Consider the following 795-nt stretch of genomic DNA (forward strand, 5'->3'; position numbering starts at 1 on the left):
CCCCAAAAGGCAGACAAGACTGTCTGCTAAGCCTTAGATCCTAGCATGCTTCCACCTGATAGACATCTCCTTCTGGATGTCCCAGGAGTGCTTCAGACAACGTGGCCAAAGCTGCATGCCCCACAAGCCTTGAGAAGTTGTACTATATGATTTTTAATGTATAAAAAGTGTGTAAAGAATAAGGTAATGGGCTGAATATAAGAATATAATTACCCAGATGAAGTCCCTCACTGTAACCCTCCTAATGTCATAAGCCTTTACTGGACCCGCCCTTCTCCTTGACGCACGCACGCTCACGTAAACACACACACACACACACACACACACACCATCAGAATTTGGCACCCTTCCCAAACAGCTAGACAGGCGGCTACTTGGGAGCTGGCCTGCCTAGCCGTCTGTCCCCTCATCTCCACTGGCTCTTTCATGAGTCTTAACTTCTCATTTGATCAGCTGTGATACCTCCCCATTGAGATGACTACCTTGGGCTTGACCCCTTCCAAGTCATCCCTATGTGAACCAAAGCAGGCTTCCCACATCACAGATCTGGGTAGTTTCCTGGTGAAATGGTCTGGTTGGCTCTTCGAAGCCCTTGGCATGAGGTTCAGGGTCCTCTGTGATTTGGGTGACTTCACGGCCAGTGCCCCCTTCTGCTGTACCCCGTCCCAGACCGCCTGCTCCAGGCTTCTGGGGTTAGTGCCTCCCTGAAAGACATCTCTCTCTCTCTCCTCCCTCCGTGACTCTGTACTTGCTGCCTCCTCTTGGGTTCAGTCCCTAAGACTCGACCCCTTCACA

This window comes from Orycteropus afer, unplaced genomic scaffold (assembly GCF_000298275.1).
Source record: "Orycteropus afer afer isolate SDZICR_OR568_19922 unplaced genomic scaffold, OryAfe1.0 scaffold00018, whole genome shotgun sequence".
Lineage (NCBI taxonomy): Eukaryota > Metazoa > Chordata > Mammalia > Tubulidentata > Orycteropodidae > Orycteropus > Orycteropus afer.